We start from the raw sequence: 20683 nt of genomic DNA, 5'->3' as shown, positions 1-20683 counted from the left end.
AAGGACACTCCAAAATCAAACCATTGTTCAATAGTCTTGGATAGTGCTATAGCCTCTGTACTATGGTCTTCCACTGTCTTAGGTTAGAGTTCTCTTGCTTGAGGGTACACTCAAGCACACTATTCTATCTTATTTCTCTGCCTCTAAAAAAATTAAGTTTTCATAGTTAATATAGGAGATATTTACTTTACTGTTGTTACTTAGAATATTTTCTTTTTCCTTTCTGGGCTATATTTTCCCTGTTGGAGCCTTTGGGCTTGTAGCATCCTGTTTTTCCAACTAAGGTTGTAGCTTAGCAATTATTAATAAGAATAATAATGCGATACACAAATAACTAATTTTCTGGCTTTGAACACTTCAAAATTACAGATATTATTTTACTCCTAAGTTTGAGTTGGTCATGCAGTAAATTGGTTTTCAGAAAGTTTACCCATCTTTTTCCATACTCTGAATACCGTGTCTTCTCCTTTCTCGCACAAATTAATTTTGAATTTTAGTTCAGAGTGAAGTCCAGCCCATTGGACGAATTTAGAATTAATTACCGAGAGGCTCCTATCTGAGAAGTGTTCCTACACATTTTCTGCTGTTTTGCAGAATTTGAAAATTATGACATTAGGAATTTACCATGATTGAGGTCCGATTTAAAAGACAGAAAAGGCTGCTCATTTTAACTCAAAACTGATCTTACTGTGTAGGGTGTTTAGTAAAGTTTAGCATTGATGGATTACTACACCTCATATCTACATTGAAGAATATAGCTGTAGATGGTATAATTAACTAATTGTAGTACAGTATATAAATCATATGCATCCATATTATTTTTTCTTAATATTTCACTACATTTAAGTGTTTTCCAGCTTCAAGGTAGAACTCAAATTTTGAAAACTTCCCTTGCTTAGGGAATGCTTTATTCCTATTTCATGGATGAGAATATAGAATATAATAAGAGCATATAAATTCAATCAAAATTTTATTTCCTTATTCAGTGGGCAAAATATTTGAATTTAATTACCACCTGCGACATGATGTAAATTTTTCGTAACTGTGCGATCATGATGGTATAACAAAATTACTGTTCTAGCCATGATATGCGAGCTTTGCTAGGTACAGGGTTTAATTGAATAATGAGAAATATTAATGAAAGTGGAATTATCAATTTTCACTTAGAGTTGGCATCAATTTAATATAATTTGAATCATTTCAACTTCACCCAGTTAGGTAATAGCCTAGCTGGGTTGTTGTAATTAATTTCGAAATTAAAGATGTTACACATAGCGATAAGTTCAGGAGGAATTAAGAATCGAAATATTTTGTTTGCTGAATTTTTATTTTTTTTCAGGGAACCAGAACAAGTTTTGAATACATCAAATCACACATATTGTTGAATATATTAGTTTCAAGAAAACTGACAACCAAGAATTGATATTACTACTGCATACAATAAATAAAGATTTTTTACAACAGAAGGAAAATTTAGCATAAAGTATGCAATACTGAAAGGAAAAATATTATACCAAAACTCATTAAAGAAGATGCTAAGGTAAGCAGAAATCCCAAAAAATATTCTCATAAAAATTTCAAATTACTGAGCGCACAATTCAAATTACTTAAACATTTTTTTCAATATATTAATATAAATTATCTATGCCTTAGATGAATATTTTAGCCAATATTTCTAAATATTCAAATATCTAGGATTGACTCTGTTCAAAAAAAGGAAAAAAAAAAGTTTCAGCATTTTTTACCTCAGGCATTTATTATATAAATTTTATTATTCAGCAGTAAAAATATTTCACGGAGCGACACAGGTTGAGCCCAGAAAATAAGTCAGCTCAGATTTTTCACCCTTTAATAAATTGTTTGGCATTAAATTTCTAACTATTTGAATCAGAAATACAGTAAAGTTCTCTAAAATGTCCTAAGTTTTAAACAGAATTAAATCCATATCAGTAATATTTTAAATGATCTTATACAGTAATTTTGAAAATCTGTGGTGTCTTGTTGAGAAATCAGTTAAGAAATATACAAACTTGAGTCCTCCAAAACCGAGTACAATATCAACTAAGCTAGAAGCAGCCACTGAAGCTTTTATAGAGGTTACTGGTAGGTGGAGGTAGGCCCTGCCCCCAAAGAGGCAACCGAGTACAAATTAATAAAACCTCTGTTCCTACAGAATACAAACCATTGTCCTTTAGTTGGGATACTTATTCATTAGTGGGAGGAATTCTCTATAACCAACTTGTCCAGGAAATATTTAAGGCACTTTCATCCTGCTCAGGGGTGAAAACAATGAGAAAATAAGTTAACTGAATGCAGTAAAAATCGTCTGAATGTATGGTTATTTATAAGAAATGGGTATGCAAGAAATAAGTTGAAAAGGCTGTTTATCTTGCCTCTCATTCTATTCTAGACTTATGATTTCCTAAAGAATTTGGTGAATAACTACCACCTACATATTTATAACTTATTTCTATGTTGTTGTTATTCTTTGTCAGGTGAACAACAACAACATAGAAACTTTGTTATTTATAGACTCCTGTCTAAAAGACCACAGTATCACTTTTAAAGTTTCTCCTGAAAGCGAGGCAGACATGAAATCTGAATTCATGCAGTTGAGTCCAAGATGGTATTCCCATCTCCTTGCTTCCAGAATAGTACTTATCTGGCAAGGAAAACTAGAAAGACTAGGTGTACCTAAGCTCTCTTCTTCTGTTGCTGAAAAAAGCAAGTGTTTTACTGGCCTTGCAGGACAGATAAGCAAGTTATCAAGATGTCTGTTAGCTGCCGCTTGTAGATTATGAGAGAACGAATTGAGATACAGAAGTAAACAGTTCAGTTGGCTTTATTAATTCCGGTATACTTCATGGGAAGCTAAGGAGATATCAGTGTGCCGGAATTAATGAAGGCAACTGTACAGAATTTTTTGTTCAACTGAATGGCAAGAGAGTTGCTAGAATATGATTCCCCTAGAGCATTTTGCCTTACCATCACGCAAGGATGTTGGGGGGCCTCTGAACATATGGTATCCCAAACGACTGAGTTTATCTGCTAGTGCATGCCTCTTGCCTAGGGAACCTCGCTGACAGCTCTGCAAAGTTCATACTACAAATGTGCACCTGCTTTTATGTCACATAGGTTTTCTTAAACAGTGCCACAAATGGTTATGTTGTTGCCCAATTAAGTACTGATAGGTCTGTCCAATTGTTAGAAATCTTAAAATGGTAGCAATGCTGCAAAGGTACCAGGCAATGTGATATGCTGGAGTTTTTCAATTTGATATGCTGGAGTTTTTCTAACTTGGTACATATTCTATGTAACTGACGCGATCCTCACGTGCACCCCACCATCTCTCCTTCAAGATGTTTATGAAGGTTTGCATTTCTGAAGTTGAGGAGGTCCCTTAATGAGGCATTCATTGTTCAGTCACCAGGCTGGAAGTCAAATTTTTATTCTACTGTAACCAGAAGGTAAGACTATCACCAATTCCTCACTAGTTGATGCTGCAGACAAGACTGGTGAGGAGGCCCCAAGGAGAAATGTTGTTCTCCCCCAAAAATTCAAGTCCCATAGACTTTGCCGTTGTCAGTCTAGAAATAATTGTTTGTGCAGATAGAGTTGCACTACCATTATGATTCTGCTACTATGATAGTCTGGTGGGAAGACTAAATACTGCCATGGCTATAGGTATCCCAAAGTATGGCATCCTCTACTTGGGCGTTGGATTGGAATGTGAATCATTAGAGCGTTGGATTGGAATGTGAATCATTGGAGTGTGTATCATTAAACTTTCTCATAGGAAACTCCACGTTCAAGATAGTTCGGCAGACAAATCCAGTTGGAGTCTGACCGAGTATAGATCAGCATGAGCACTGGGGGAGGAGTGGTAGACAGTCAAGAAGCACAGAGCTGCTAACTGGTACATAATTCTCCCAATGATGATACAGAGATGCTTACAGAAGGATTAGTATCCTTCGGGGAGCACAAAGTCTTCCTTCCTTATGACAGAGTGTACAGCTGCTTGCAGTCTACATCTTAAAGGGTGTCAGGAGGAAGGACAAACATTTTTAACTTTAACCTATATCCAGCCTTCATTTGAAGAGTCAACTCAAGGAGGGGAGACAACAGTATGGGATGCTTTTGGTAATTATTCTTTCAGTGCTTATGTCTCTGCTGCTAGGGTTAAGTTTTGGATGGTAGGTATGCAATGTCATCAGTGGAGGGCGAGAGTTCATAAAAGTAGGTGATCTCCGTCAAATTTCTTTGCTCCTTGTTGGTGCCACTTTGCGGAATAATGCTTCATGTGCATTCCTCACTTGCTGCAGCTGTAGTAGCTGCCAACATCATGAATGCGTTTCCTTTAGCAGCTTTTAAACGTGTGATGGGGTTCAAGGTTCCGAATCTCTGCCTTTGGATGACCTAGGCACTTGAAGATACAGTAATTGCTCTATGGTAAAGGGATTCCTCCTATGGGAAAAGGGATGCTGTCTCCAACACCAGAAGTTCTCATTAGATCTCTTACCTAGCAAGGCTGGAGGCAAGAGGATCCTCCACTTTAGTGTCTAGTTGATCCATGGGTTTGGTGACTGGATAAAGTCTATAAATCTTCCTCTTCTCTGTATTTGCCAAAATCTGGTTTGTGGGGTTTTTAAGGTACCACATCAGACCAGTGGTTGATACAGGAGGATACTTAAGACTAGGCATGGCAGTGGGCTCAAGTATAATCCTCCGTCAACTTGGAGCACTCGCAAATCAAGACGGGAACTGAAGCAATATCCAAACGAGGAACAAGGGAGGCTGATGTGCCCCTATCTTTCATGCTGGGAGAAGTAAACTAAGCAGTAGGTGCTTAGCCTGTAAGGAGCTAGTGGAAAGTGGCAGCAAGCAGAGCGGACATGCATTATGCGAGAACTTTCAGGAATTGTTGGTGGGAAATGTGTCTTATCAGTGGGTGTAGAATAGTCTAGCAGATTATCTCGCAGAACGGTCCTGGGAAGTTTCTATGCCCTAACATGTGGAAGTATTGGAAGATCCCTGTGCTTTGATAAGTGCTCAGTGTGTGGAAACATCTTGTACAGTATTGTGAACTGTGTATGGAAGGTTCTCGGCATATTGCAAAATTACTGTATGCATACTAAAGTGCCGTGGCGAAGCAGGCGACAGGAGCTTTGCAGCTCGAAACTTTCATAAGAAAAGGCCCATGGAAGAAAAATTACACAGTAATGGAGCATGTGTTGTCTAGGTGCATGGACAGGTGTCAAAGCCATCTTGGATGAGAAAATGTAAACGCTCACCCTCTTCAAGTGAGGAAAGAACTCGAAGATTAAACGGGCAAGGCAATCAACACGTTCCACTTCAACCGAATTTCACTTAATTCAGGGTTATCATTTTATGAGAGTTCCTGAAGTGTTCCTCTAAAACAGGAGATGGGAGGGTCAAGAGGGCAGAACATTTCATCCTGACCAACTGTTCAATTGCTTATTCTTCAAAGAGCACCTTTTCCAGGAGCATGAATGCTTTACAAACTTACAAAACCTTCATTCAGCTAGGAAAGTTTCCCTGTTTGTACCATGCTCTGTTCCAAGTACATACCTCCACCATTTACGTCGAGAAATTTATCTATGATCTTAAATTGTTTTCCCTGAGTATCATCATTCACAGGGTCAGCCTAGGGGACTGCATTTAGTAAGACGCACAATGCACATGCCATTATTTCTTTCCATTTTGGAATAGTTTTCGGCCCACTACCATCATTACGAGATAATGCACAGGTACCTCAAGTGCACAGTAGCTCAAGCAGCGTTTGCTGAAACTACAGTAATTACTGATGGAGTTGTTTTAGGCATGGACTTGCAATCTCTTCCCCCCTCTCTCTTGTGGAGATCAGTCAGTTGTCAGGAATGAGGGGAAGAATGGCAACGCCTTTCATCCATACCAACTGTGCAAGTGCTCAATCTCCTTAGAGAATGAGCACCAGTACCGTCTTCCTTCTTCGTCTGCATCTTGAAGAAGTAATGATGGTAGTAGGCCGAAAACTACTCCACACTGGAAAGAATAATGGCATGCGCATTGTGCGTCTTACTAAATGCAGTCCCCTAGGCTGACCCTGTGAATGATGATACTCTAGGAAAACGGAATCAAAGTTTAAGATCATAGAAAAATTTTCCTACGTACATGATGGAGGTATGTACCCGGAACAGAGCATGGTACAAACTAGGAAACTTTCCAAGCTGCATGAAGGTCTGTCAGTAAGTTTGAAAAGCATTTATGCTCCTGCAAAAAGTGCTTTTTGAAGAGTGAGCAAATGCACAGTTGGTCGCGATGAAATGTTCTGCCCTCTTGACCCTTCTCCCATCTCCTGTTTTAGAGGAACACTTCAGGAACTCTCCTAAAATGATGATAACCCAGAATTAAGTCAAATTCGGTTGAAGTGGAACTTGTATTGACCTCTTTGCCAGTTTAATCTTTAAGTTCTTTCCTCACTCGAAGAGGGTGAGCATCTAGATTTTCTCATCCAAGATGGCTTTGGCACCCTAGACAACACATGCTCCATTACTGCCTAATTTTTCTTCCATGTGCCTTTTCTTATAAATATTTTGGGCCGCAAAGCTTGTGTCGCCTGCTTCATCGTGGCACTTTAGTATACATACAGAATTTTGCAGTGAGCACCAGTACCATATACCGAGTAATCTCCCACAAGTGGGGAGAGAGGTGTCCGATTCATGTACACTATTCTATCTATCCATTTTCCTAGATGTTTTTGTCTTCTACTTTTCTTCCTGTTTTTGTCTTTACTTTTTCTTCTTCTAGAAGCCAAAGTGCAAAGAATTTAATGACAATGAGGCAGAGGAGGGAGATCTAACTAAGGTGAGGTAGAGAAACAGAGTTTCCCTTCAGAGAGGTCATGCAGACCGTGATGAAGAAACCACACTTCCACGTGGTACGCTGTTAGTGTCTTTTTGAGATATGAAAGACTTTACCAGGAAGAAGAGTTGTGAAGAAGGGCAGTGCCTCACCCCTTAACACATGGTGGCAGCAAAACCTCCCTTTAACAAATGGTATACTAGTGATGTCTGATGAATACTAATTTCTGTAAGTTCACCTTTTGTTATCGTTAAGCCACACTAGCGAGGAAATAATAAAAAAATGCTGCCCAACAGGAAAAAGCATGTTGTGGATAATGGCAGATTTGCACAAAAAACTGTTGCTTCTATAGATTATCCAGAAACAACTGCATACCATTGTCTTCTTCCTTTAATATCCCTCAGTCAAAATTATGAGGCAGCAGAGAAGTATTGAATGTGCTGTGGCCAAAATCAAAGTGAATGCCTATTAGGTGGACGAGACCTACCCAATATACACCAGCAACTTAAATTATAATAGCAATAAAGGACAATAGTATTAGTGTAGGAACTTTACCAGAAAGAACTTTTAATTGGAAATTCAGTCTTTTCTTGTCTAGCATTAAATACTTAATCAAATATTTTGTGTTTTTAAAAGCCTAATTATAACAGTTGCTGAACGAAAACTAATTAATTCAAAAGTAAAAATTTTTATTTTTAAGTACAAAATTGCTTCAGCTTACTTGAAAATATCAGACATTACTTTCTCTTAATCTTAACTTTATATTTTTAATAAAAAAAAAAGAAAGCTTTGAACAATGCTACTCAAGAAAATAATGCTTAGGAAAATCCTACAGTAAATATATACTTAAAGAGTAGCTTTTATAAACTTACAAACCTTTGTAGCTTTTGAAATAAAAGAAATCCCATAATTATTACCACAGCAACCAGGCCTCGATTTTGGAAAATATTTACAATTAAACTTTAAATATTCCATTAAAAGTTTTATTGTTAATTCCATATAAAAAAAAATGCATCAGACATTTACTGATAAAACTATCAACATTACTCCTTAAATTATGATAAAGAAAATTGAATGAAACTCGCAGTTAAATGGTAGTTCACAGATTCCTTCACCTTTATCATTTTAAAACTTTGATGAAAAAAATACCTCTTTTCAGTATCGCATAATTCTTGAATTGTGTAGGTTGTGTTTTTTCCAAGACTTGAAATCTGTAATGAATAAATTATTATTAAATATAACAATTTACATGAATCCACAAAACTATTGAGGACATTCATCTTTACTTTGAACAAGGGATATATCAGAACTAAGAAAAGTTTAAATTGAGGGGAAAATCTGAAAAGTTTAATACTAATAAGGCTCTAAATCTTTCATCTCATTCTTTCAGGTGTATCTACTGTACCGTATATAACCAGCCTCATATGCACCTACCCGGTGCAAGTTGGAACAGAGGTTAGGTCAACCATACAACGTTGCCAGAACCACAGGACTTCTTTAACTTTGGTCGTAGCAAAACAGCAAATGAATACAGTAATCCCACGGAAATGAAGAGGGTTTGTATTAGAGTATGAACAAACCATTAAACCCTTCCTACCAGGCACCTCAAACCTATAGATTAAGTGAGAGTAACAGTTTCATCCATTTCCATTTTTATGAATAGGGCCTACCAGTCTGTAATGCTTAGACTGGTATAATGTATACCGGTAATTTCATAATGTGGCTTTGTTAACACTTACTACGATAAGAGTTTTGCATAAGCTAAGCTCAAATTACTATGCTAATTGTGTATGTAATGTATTTTTATATATCATGAGAGAAAACGAAAAGTGTGAGATTTACAGCATTGAAAACACAAGGAACCAGATTTAGTTTGCTAATACTTCTGTGAAACTAAGAAAAAAGAATTTTGTATTTATGGATGCCCTCATGGTTTTTCTTCCTACCCGTGGAATTTAGTGGTTTTTCTTTATCTTTTAATCAACAGTATAATGTTTTGTACTTGAATTTTGAATTTCTTGAATTAGAATAATAAAGGGATTTTGACGAAGGAAAAATCTATTTCTGGGGAGAGACCTGTGACGCCCGGCGAAAAAGTCCTTCTTTGTACTTTTTCTGATATAAATCTTCCAAATATACCAGAGAAAATTAAAAGCATGGAATGCAGAGGTTACAACCCTCGCGCGAGCACCTTGTTGGTGTCGTATATCTAACAAGGGCGTTTGTAAAACACTATTCACAGGCTGTCTTCCATTTAGATAATCCCTTCATCAAAGGGGGAGGGCCGTGACAGGCCCTAGAGAATACAGTTGGGTTACCCTACCGACACCCACCACTCGCGCTCACTAGGTCATCCTTCTGCAAGAACATATGGCTTGGCAAGGAAAGGGTGGGTCCGTACAAAAATCATCGGGAAGGGTTTCGCCGGGCGTCACAGGTCTCTCCCCAGAAATAGATTTTTCCTTCGTCAAAATCCCTTTTCTGGGTCGAACCTGTGACGGCCGGCGAAAAAGTACCAGAGAATGCCTTCCAAGCCCAATAAATTAATAACATAATGAGGAGAATACAATCAGCATGTACGACAATACTATGATATAATAAAGTAATCGTCCAATTACCAACCAGCCAAATGACATAGGGAACGTAAGGTTAAATAATAATGACGACAAGGAACCAACTGAGTGTCGAATCGCAAAAGGCATCAAACCTTACATGTCTAAGTATATCTAAACATTAAAGGAACGGTAACTACAATAACAGTTAAACCATAGCAATTAAACATGGCAAATATCATAGGGCTAACGAACTACCAAGGAGAGCGGCGACGTGGTGTGAGTGGCGGGTAGGAGGGAGAAGAGAAGAGATGGAAGAAAGGAAGAAGAGGAGATTAATGGGGAGAGATAAGGCTCCCCTCTGCCATCGTTGGGTATTTAAGGGCCTGTAAGATCTTTAGATATTGGCGTTTGACAACCATAGGGGATTTCCAACCCGTATATTTTTTAAAATCATCAAAGTCCCTGTTCTGGAAATCATTGTTGGAGGCATCTACTGTCTGTATATCATGAGCCTGGGGAAATGATTCCGGATTAGTATGTTTAATGAAGTAGAGGATTTGTTGCCTGATACCGTGAATGGAAATAGTACCTCCTTGTTCCCTGATAACCAAGGAGCCAGACGAGCGGGTGGCAGTTCTAGCTAAAAAGGGGCTTGAGAGTGTGACTGTACACGGAGAAAAATCCTGGGGATGAAGAATAATCTTCCGAGAGGAGCACCTATTTTGCGGATCCTCATTTTTTAGCTAGGGAAGCTTTGTCTGGAAAGGAGTACTTCGGCTGAAGGGAGGAAATCTATGTTTTCCGGGTTTCGTGAGAGCTGCTAGTTCTGATGTTCCATCACCTGAAGCCATAGCCGTTAGAAATAAAGTCTTCCTAAGAAGAGTGATATAAGAGCAGGATTCATTGTCCGTGTCCATCGCAAGTTTGAGAACACCGTTCAGAGACCAAGAGTCCTTTTGTGGCCGAACCGAAGGTAGAAGCCTAGCACATGTTTTTGGGGTTGATGAGAAATAGGAATCAGCTAGGTTAATGTTGAACCCAACAAGGTAGATCTTCTTCAAAGCTGACTTGATGGTGGTTAAAGTGCTAACTGTTAGGCCTTTGTCAAATAGGAACCTCAAGAAAGAGATGGCTAAATGCGGGGACATACGAGTATGGTCTGCACTCTTAGGGGACCTACTAGTTGTTAACGGCCGAATCATATTGGCGAATTGTCGAGTCCCTTTTTGTCCCATTCGATGAAGAGATCGTTTCCGGTTCAATGTTCGCATCTCTACGAGCTGCCAACTTCCTGTAGTCCACGAAGTTAGAGTTTTGGCTATCCTTGAGTAATCTGACACAGTGAGTTTGGATACTCGGGTCAGTTTGAGGAACGGGATCCGGATGGGACTGAGTTTCAACTCGAGGAGGAGAGGAAACCAACTGTTCTTGGCCAGTGAGGTGGTACTAAAGCCACTGCGCCCGGGAAGGAGCGTAGTTTGTGTAAAAGTTTTTAGAAGATTCCCTGGGGGAGATAGGGAAATCTTCTTCTAATGGTTCCAATCCCGGGGTAATGCGTCCATGGCATAAGCTCGAGGGTCCAGGGTTGGGGTCACATAACAAGGAAGTTAGTGATTCATCTGAGTTGCGAATAGATCTACCTGGAGGCCTGGAACGAGCCTGAGTATCCACCGGAATGAAATTATGTCTAGAGACCATTCTGACTCCAGTGGATCCGTCCTGGATAGTGAGTCCGCTCTCACATTCTGGCCTCCCGCTAGGTGAGGTGCTGACAGGAACCAGTTCTCTTCTGTTGCCCAGGCGAAGATAGTGACCAGGATCTGATTCAGGTTGGGTGACTTGGATCCTCCCCTGTTGACGTAGTGTACTGCGTCTGTGCTGTCTGACACTACTCTGATGTGGGTCGACCTCGGAGGAGAGTCTCTCTTCAGGGTCAAGAACACTGCCATGGCTTTGAGAACAATGATATGGGACTGTTTCATGGAGAGTGACCAAGAACCTGAAACATCTGATGTTCGGAGTAATCCCCCCCATCCACTTAGAGACGCGGCTGTATGCAATGTCACTTGTGGAGGTGGGAATTGTAGAGGAACCGATTTGGAGAGGTCCTTCGGTTCGGACCATGGGTGTAGTCTCATTTTCAAGACAGAAGGGATCTTCGAGACCATGTCTCTTATAGGTACTGTAGCTCTCTTTCTCCAAACTCGATTGATGTCTTTGAGTTTGGCTTTTATTAGATCTGTTACTGAAGTGAATTGGAAAAGTCCGAGGATACTTTCTAAGGCTCTTCGGACACCTGTTTGTGTTTGAGAAAATTTTTTGATCTTGGAAACTATTCCTCTTACCTTTTGGAAGGGAGAGACAACGTGTGCTTCGAAAGGTCCCACTGAATGGCTAACCATTCTAAGCGGACTGATGGTTGCAGGCGAGATTTTTTGGAGATTGACCCGAAATCACAGGTTGTCGAGAAATTGGAATAATTCCTTCGTAGCTCTGTTGCCTTCTATGACCGGCCGGGCCCAAATGAGCCAACCGGCCAGATAAGCAATGATCTGTATCTCTTGGTTCCTGAGTTGTTCTAACACTCTCTCTCCTAGTTTTGTGAATATCCTGGGATCAATGTTGAGGCCAAAGGGCATGTCTTGAACACAAAGGCTTTCCTGCTTAGGCGGAAACCCAGATAAGAAGAGAAGTTTCGAGCTAAAGGCGCAAGATAATAGTCGTCGGTAAGATCGACAGAGGTGGTGACGGTCCTACGGGGAAGTAAGGTCCGTACCTGAGAGATAGTCAACATCCGGAACTTGTCGCAGAGAATGTAAGAGTTTAGCTTGACAAGTCCAGGTCCACTCTCAATGCCGCCAAGCCTTTCTTCGGAATTGTGAACAGGTGGCTTTGGAACTTCAGTGATCGATCCCGTTTGATTGCTTCTTCTTGAGTAACCCTGTGGTGTACTCTTCCAGGATGGGAGTGGATTTCTGGGAGAAGGTCACTGGTGGAGGAGGAGGACCTTGTGGCCATTTTCACCTCAAACCTTTAGAGATTATGCTATGAGCCCACAGACCGAAGGTCCAATGGTCTCGAAAGTGGTAAAGTCTACCCCCTACCGGGACCACCGCGTTGTGAGGGGGTGAATCTAGGTACTTTCCTTCTCCGAGCCCCCTTTTTTCTAGGTCCGTCTCGATGGCGAGACTGTCTTCTACTCCTGTAGCTTCCTCTCTGGTGTCCACGAGAGGAGCCTGAGGGTTCGGATCTAGGGCTGTATGCAGGTAAAACATCCCAACGGGGTTGGGCTGTGTACCTGGGGAATCAGTGAGGTAGACCACCTGATGAGGGGGATTTGGATGCATAGACGTCGAATCGGAGGGAGGCTGTGATGACGAGTGGGTAACCGACTATCGATTCCTGTCTGATAGAGGCCTCAGACAGAACGTATTTCCCACAACTAACCCGATCAGACCATCAAACGTGTAGGTCGAATTGGAAGGGCAGATCTTGGAATTATCGTAACCCCCAGACTGACAACATCCTGGTCCAGACAGATCGGGCCTGCCCTTTAGGAAATAATACTGTTACCTTCGGTACCTTGTCTAACCTAACCAAGGCAATCTCTTTCAATCGAATGAATCCGTTGAACGGGAATTCTAGTACCTGGGAGTAAATTCTAGGTCCCCCAGAGGGAGGATGTCTATGCCATCCAGATTTATGGTACCATCTATATATGGAACATGTAAGGCAAATCTCTATGCGTTGTTTTTATCGAAGGAGGTTACTTCGATATGCCTGGGGCTGTAGGGGGAAACTTCTGAGTTCCTGAACGGATCTGACTCACTACCATACTTTTGAGCTCCGTCATAGCCCCTTGGTTTTCCCTAGAATGTGTTGCTTTTAGCAGTCACGGTTTATGCAGGGTAACATGAACATCAGGATCCATTAAGGGTCCTAGGTCGGTGACGTAGGTAATTGCAAAGCTGAAGGCTCAAAATTCATCCCCACCTACCTGCCCGTCCATGGGGTCGTCGTCCAACCTTAGAGAGGACACTCTGAGGAGATAGGGACCTCTAGATGGAGCATTTCTTCCCAACCTTGATAACCAAGGGCGGAGAGCCTCTCTTGCAGGCCAGAGAGATTCATCATCATCCTGACGGGAACCATGTAGGCGAACCTTCTGTAAAAGAAAGGGGACATAAGTCTGGATGTTCCTTGAACTTTGGTTAGTGATCCTATTCACAGGCTGGGATCAACTGTACAACTCATAAAAATCAATTTTAAAGAAAAATCATTTAATGTACTATCTTTTGGGGTATAGTTCGACACTTGTATTCATGAAATGTGACACTGTTGGCGCATCCGCCACAGGTTGGCCACCCCTGACTCAGACGTTCAGAACCGGGTCTAACATTATTTACTGGCTATTAGTATTCTATTGATTCATCTGTTCACTGACCAGAGTTTCAAGGAACAGTAGATAGCCTCTCATGGCATGGTTAGTCTCGACCCGGCCCTTCATTAGAAGGGGCCAACGTTTGGTTCCCAGTACTGAGTGGAAACTTATTTCTATTTGAACACTATGTTGTATGGATATTTATTCATATTTAGGCATAGTTAGAATTGAATATGTATAAATATAGGCATAATCAATTTATTTCTATTTGAACACGATGTTGTATGAATATTTATTCATATTTAGGTATAGTTAGAATTGAATATGCACAAATATAGGCACAATCAATTTATTTCTATTTGAACACTATGTTGTATGGATATTTATTCATATTTAGGCATAGTTAGAATTGAAAATGCATAAATATAGGCATAATCAATTTATTTCTATTTGAACACGATGTTGTATGGATATTTATCCATATTTATACATAGTTAGAATTAAATATATGCATAAATATAGGCATAGTTATGTTCATATATTTTTATTTGGACTTTCAAGAATAACTAATGAATATTACCAACGCAAATTCAAAGTGTCATTAAAGTAAGTACAGTTTACTTTGTATTCATGTTAAATCCTTTCCTTTACAGCAAAACAAGAGATTGGCCACCCGTGGTCTGAGTGAGCTCTGTCTGTAACGGAGCTCCGGTAACAATCCCCGGTACAAAGGTCCGTCATAGTGACAACGTGAACACCAGAGGAAAACTAATATTAACCTCAATGCTGATCGCCTGTACGGTATCCGGTTAAGCCGGAGATTCGATGAAAAGGATCGTAATAACGATATTGTGATTATTTATGAAAAAGGGGTTCATACCCTGATTCTGATCGTCTGATTGATCTCTGTTTGTAACGGAGAACTAGTGACAAAGGTCCGTCATCGTGAAAACGTGATCCTCAGCGGTACGATAACATTCTCTAATACTGAATGTTTGTGTTATCTCCAGTGAAGCCGGAGATTCGATGAAAAAGGGACCGTAATAATGAAACTGTGAAGTCTTCATCGGTATCACATTGTTAACTCCGGTTCTGGCCGTCTGCTTGATCTCTGTTTGTACCGGAGATCCGGTAGCAAAGGCCCGTCACCGTGATATCGTGACCGTTCCCGGTACGATAACATTAACCTCAATGAATGATTGTGTTATCTCCCGTGAAGCCGGCCGTAACGGTGTAATTATGATCAAACATGACAAAGGTTCGTGTGTAAAAGGCTTCAGCCGGAGTCCGAGTGCCGGATTACACCGTTGCACTCCAAAAATCTGCTCCTGAACGTTAACTAGTTCTCACCCAATGAGTATCCATATAGCGGAGCATAACTCAAGGCGGAGCTAAGCATAACTTCGGAGCTAAGGGTGTCGGTATAAAACGACCCCAATTAATGACTCATACACTAACGTACCTATTAATAGTGTTAGCTATATTAACAGTAACCACATCAATAAAAACGTTTATAATATTAAACGTACTATCATCAACTCTGATACTAAGAGGAGGCTTGAATAACTCGTGATCGTATAAAAACGGAGAACGGGAAATTCACCTCTCTTACTCGAGCTAACAAAGAAAACGAGAGAAGGAATAACTCATATCTGTAGAACAGGGAACGAGCAGTCTCTGTTTTCGCTCTCAAGGTTACATAATAAAAAACTAACATCACACAATAAAACAAGAACATTAATAAAATTGATTGCTTTTCTTAGTAATAACCAAGAACGAAGAATAACGTAACAAAAAAACAAGGATATAGTCTAAATCGAAGCCTCTGAGGCGAGAACAAACTAACAGACTAAATCGCTAAACTTTAATTCGCTATTCTTTAAATCGCTATTCTTCGTAGGTCCAAATTGGACTTGCAAGCAAATAAATACCATAGCAAAAATTAATGATAACAATAAAAGGCCATAAAACGTAAGTGATATAACCAAGATGACAGAGTACCAGATGGGCAAAATTAACTAGAATATTTACCGAAGCGAACATAACCCAAAATGGCTGCCGATACCTCGGCAAGACAATCGCTTCCAAAACTAAAAACCACCATATTGGAAACAGAACAAATGCCCGGTACTGTCAAAAGCTGCCAAAACAAACTATGGTACTTAACATTGGTAAGGGTGAAGTATCAACGTCAGTCATGTTGAATAAACGACAATCACTTCGAAAAACACTGGGCAAAACACTTATAAACTTTGCTGGCAAGTCCAACACAGAAGGATGACCTAGTGAGCGCGAGTGGTGGGTGTCGGTAGGGTAACCCAACTGTATTCTCTAGGGCCTGTCACGGCCCTCCTCCTTTGATGAAGGGATTATCTAAATGGAAGACAGCCTGTGAATAGTGTTTTACAAACGCCCTTGTTAGATATACGACACCAACAAGGTGCTCGCGCGAGGGTTGTAACCTCTGCATTCCATGCTTTTAATTTTCTCTGGTATATTTGGAAGATTTATATCAGAAAAAGTACAAAGAAGGACTTTTTCGCCGGCCGTCACAGGTTCGACCCAGAAAACCAAGACTACTTATTTGATTGCATTGCTCCTTGAATTGTTTTGTTGCAAAAAGTCATCCCTTTCAAATTTCAAATACAGTAATTTAACTCCCTATTCCCCTCCCCTCAGTAATAAATCCTAGAAAATATTTTTGACAACATCCTGTAAATCTTTAATGAATATATTGCATTGGAAGTTGAATGGTGCCAGTCATGAACATGGAATTATCATAATTACTATCACTGCTAGCTATATTAAGATTTTCATCTAATTATAAGATTTCACAAAACTTGCCCAAAAGTTTATTTAAAATGCTGCCAGGTTAAAAGTTAAAATTACAATTCTTTAAAAAAAATTGGAAGGCTTCTTTTAATTTGGCAGTTTCTAAAAAAATCTTATGCTTAATTCAAGACTTTCAATTAAAATTTTCTTAATCAATGATGACCTACATCTTATATGTAAGGAAATATAGTCATATTAGCAAGACCAATATGAAGACTGGACAGAATTACTCCAAGACAATGCTCTGTAACCAGCTATTGTAATGAAAGTATTTACTCCAAGACAATGCTCTGTAACCAGCTATTGTAATGAAAGTATTTACTCCAAGACAATGCTCTTTAACCAACTATTGTAATGAAAGTATTTACTCCAAGACAATGCTCTGTAACCAGCTATTGTAATGAAAGTATTTACTCCAAGACAATGCTCTGTAACCAGCTATTGTAATGAAAGTATAATCTGCAAATCAAACTCACTCACTCAGGTCTAAACCCACAAAAGCTCACCTAATTGACTTGTACATATGTGAAGTTAAACAGCATATATGGGTTAAACTCTTCTAATATTCTGCAGTCTTCAACTTGACCTGAAATCATTACAAGGTACTGTAGGTTTATCAAGTAAAATTTAAAGAGATTTAAACCAGCAACCAATAATCCAAACCAACTACTGTACCTCAGCAGAATAACAACAGACTATTCTAGATTGACTTGCAAAAGTATAATTAAAATACTTTAACCCTACACTGCTTATAACCTGTAGTGTTTTCTTACATCATGTGCTAAATGAATGCCAGTTAAAACATTATGAATAGCGAGTTTCTAAGAGCAGAAAGTTTTTCCATCAATTTCTACTTCTTTCAAACATTGTAACAAAAAAGCATTGATAAGTAATTTTTATCAATCATGTATAATCAACTTAAAGTTAGGAATAGGTATTATTCCTGTAAAGAATAAAGACATTTGCATCCTGTTATCAAAGGCTACATCTTGCATGCAAAAAAAATATTATTGGGATTCTGTCAATTCAACCTTCAATTTTAATTCCCCAAACTAATTTTCAACACCGTTCCCTATAAAATTCTTTGTATGGTAATTAGTTGCAATAGCATCATTCAATTTAGAAAGGAATGAGGAGGAGGGAAACTTAATTGCACATAGATTAACATAGAAATAAACCAGTCAGGCCGATGTATCTCACCTTAATAGACAGAAGAGCTTTTAAACCATACAGGTTCCACCCATTAGCAAACACGGGTCAACTGACCAAACTGCTCAAGTTCCAAGTGGTTTCATATTCTGAACCTGAAAATGAATAACCTTTTCAGTAACTTATAAACTGCATCCACTATACATTATATTGCTCAATAGCTTTTACCAATCATTTTGTAACATAACACCAACAAACTTGAGACTGATAGAAGTAATTTGCTATATTGTCATCCTAACAAATATGGAATTTACTTTATAAATATTACTGCTCTAATATACTTTCAACCATACCCAAGAATACCATCCTAGCCAAGTTTAAAAATCAGCAATTAAAAGTTTCATTCAGAAAGCTTACAATGAAATATTTCTGCCGTCAAGGTTTTCCTCTAAAATTTGATGGACTTGCAAGGCAAGAACAAAATTAAAATACTTAACCCTAATTATATAGTACACAGCTTATCTACTCATTCTATTGTAGTGTTTTCTTACATGCATAAGGGTTGACAATAAAATTTTGCAGTAATACTAGGTTTGTAAATGTTGAAAGTTTTCTCATCTACTTATAATTATTTATAAAATGTCTAGCACAAAAGCTTTGGCAAATACTTTATCAATCTCTCCATAGGAGCATTTCACTGGGCGACACTGGTCTCTCGCCCAGAAATAGATTTTTCCTTCGTCAAAATCCCTTTATCAATCTCTCCATGTATACTGCAGTCTATCAAAGTTAGGAATATGTTCTTTGTTCTTTTGCTGTTATCAAAGTTAGGAATATGTTCTTTTGCTGTTAAGACCAAATACACATTTATTTATATAATCCAAAGCTACAGTTTACCTGCATTACTAAAACTAAATTTACTGGAATGCTGTCAATGCAACATTCCTCTTTTTATTCCAATAATTAATTCTCAACTTCCCTTAAAATTCTTTATATGGCATTTGGTTGTAAAGCATCTTTCAATATAGAAAAAATGAGTAGAGGACCTAACATAAAAAATAAACAAGCCAGGCTTTGATGTACCTCACCTTAATAGACTAAAGAGCTAATATACCCCCACGACTCCATACATCACCAAACAGGTAGACTGATCAAACTGCTCTAGTTCCTTGTGGCTTCAAATCCTGAACCTGTAAATAAATACAAATCTTAAAAAAAATAAAGTATCTAATACTGCATCACATTATATTGTCCTTCTGGATAAATAAAATATTAAGAAAAGCTAGTTGCCTCAATTATAATGTAAAAGACAGGGATGTAGATTAAATATTTACCTACAAAAAAGGCATCTTTTGCAATAAAATTAAAATTAATATACAATATACTCTCAGACTTTGGCCAAACTAAAACTTTATTTTCATTTCAACTATACTGTACTGTATACACAAATAGTGCAGTACAAGAAACTGGGCATTAAACTAGAAATTGTCTAGAAGGGGAAACTGATTACCAAAATAGTGTCTTTTAGTTACTGCAGAGTATAGAGATTGATAGAATGCACAGCTATCGATAACATATTTTAGTAATTTCATGTTAATACTCTGGGGAAATTTACATTGCTCCTAAGAATTAATACTAAAGTTCACTTTTATTTGTTGTACGTTGTCAATTCAAATACAATCATAAAGTTTCTGTGGCCCATACGGTATGTAAAATAAAGGGGGTCAATTACTGTAATGCCTGTAGAGCCATTTTTTTCAGTTAATACTTCAGCATACAGTAGCATACAGTATCTAGAAGAAATAAATGAGCCTAAAACTCCTAGAATTGGGTAAAGGTCCAAGCACAAGCATCTCTACATTGCAAGACTTTAAAAATCACCTGGCAAGCCTGAACTTCATCCTCTTTATCTAGTTGATACACTACAAGTGCCTACCTATACAGGGTCCATTGTTAAAAACACTCCTTATAGGGACTTCAGTTCAAGGGATAGCTAGCTTTACTGAATCTTCTTAAGTAAGACTCAATTATACACTTGGAAAGGAGAGAAAGTCAGTAACATTGAAGCAAGTTTGCCTCTTGTAGAATATCTATGCATAAAACATAGGAAACTGTAATAAAGCTCTGTCAAATATTTATAAAGCTGATTATACTGTTTTTTTTTTTTTTTTTTTTTTTTTAGAAGCCACTACCCAACAACATCCAGTTACAAAAAGTGAGACTCGTCCGCTCGTGGTTTGAAGAATAACAAATCACGTTTGAGGTTTGCAATAAATGTCAAAAGGATGCATGCTTGGCTGAGAAAATATAGGATTTGTGATCCCTGTGGCAAAATATTGCAGTACAGTATCAAACCATTTGAGCAAAATGGGGTGGCTTACAAATAACAGGCTTGTTTTAAAAATTCCTTCTTCCAGAAGCATACATACTAGACTACAGTGTCCCCTTCTGCAAATTCTAGATGGAGTTTGCACCTGCCTACCAATCACGAAAAATGTTATTTTCATTAGTAAAATAAATTTTTGAATATACTTACCCGATGATCATGTAGCTGTCAACTCCGTTGCCCGACAGAAATCTACGGTCGGGATACGCCAGCGATCGCTATCCAGGTGGGGGTGTACTCAACAGCGCCATCTGTGGTCAGGTACTCAAGTACTTCTTGTCAACAAGAACTCAATTTTCTCCTCGGTCCACTGGTTCTCTATGGGGAGGAAGGGCGGGTTCTTTAATTCATGATCATCGGGTAAGTATATTCAAAAATTTATTTTACTAATGAAAATAACATTTTTCAATATTAAACTTACCCGATGATCATGTAGCTGATTCACACCCAGGGTGGTGGGTGGAGACCAGCATACATGTTAACAAAGAAGCTAAGTATCCCGTATTTCATTTTATTAGT

At 38.6% G+C, this 20683-nt stretch overlaps 1 long non-coding RNA gene across 1 annotated transcript in view; it reads left to right on the top strand.

Moving 5' to 3' along the window:
* LOC137627550 (uncharacterized) overlaps positions 1-20683 on the top strand; it is a 325984-nt gene that overhangs the window by 197493 nt on the left and 107808 nt on the right. Inside the window, exon 2 of the long non-coding RNA XR_011041188.1 lies at positions 1340-1540. This is a non-coding gene — a long non-coding RNA (uncharacterized lncRNA). The remainder of the gene's footprint in view (positions 1-1339; positions 1541-20683) is intronic.

Source organism: Palaemon carinicauda, chromosome 35, assembly GCF_036898095.1.
Source record: "Palaemon carinicauda isolate YSFRI2023 chromosome 35, ASM3689809v2, whole genome shotgun sequence".
NCBI classification, from domain to species: domain Eukaryota; kingdom Metazoa; phylum Arthropoda; class Malacostraca; order Decapoda; family Palaemonidae; genus Palaemon; species Palaemon carinicauda.
The sequence above is the reverse complement of the archived record's forward strand: the minus strand, read 5'-3'. Positions and strand labels throughout refer to the sequence as shown.